Here is a 519-nt window from a genome sequence, read left to right as displayed (position 1 = left end):
CATATCTTATTTTTGGGCCCCCACAGCTATCCCATATACAATTGTGGCAATAGTGCCCTTACCCTTCTTAATACACACAATTGCAATGGTAAAGCTTGAGAGGGTTCTATGTAGAGTATTTGACCTTTTGCCCAAAAAACTCCAGGTGTTCTAAGCAATGTTTTGAGTAATCTACTTGAAAATGAAGTGAAGTCATCTTTCTGAAGGGATGTTTTTGGTCACACCCCTGGAACAATGGCTCTTCTGACCCCACCCTGGCTATAGAGCCAAGAGATTCCCATCAAATCCAGGTAAATTTACAGCTCTGTTTTGATTGCATGTAAGTTAAATGCAATCAATGCAGCTGCACAGTTTGCATTTTTAGGCGTGTCCAATGTTAAAAAACAAAGTAAAGCTAAACGTGTGAAAATTGTTAAACTGCAGCACAAACAAAAATAAACAAAAAAGGGCAAAAACAAAATTTTCACAAAAAGTGACTTAAAAAGAGGGGAAAAACGTATAAAATGTGAAACCAGAATG

The sequence above is a fragment of the Xenopus laevis genome, chromosome 2L (assembly GCF_017654675.1).
Source record: "Xenopus laevis strain J_2021 chromosome 2L, Xenopus_laevis_v10.1, whole genome shotgun sequence".
Lineage (NCBI taxonomy): Eukaryota > Metazoa > Chordata > Amphibia > Anura > Pipidae > Xenopus > Xenopus laevis.
This window is presented reverse-complemented; position numbering follows the sequence as displayed.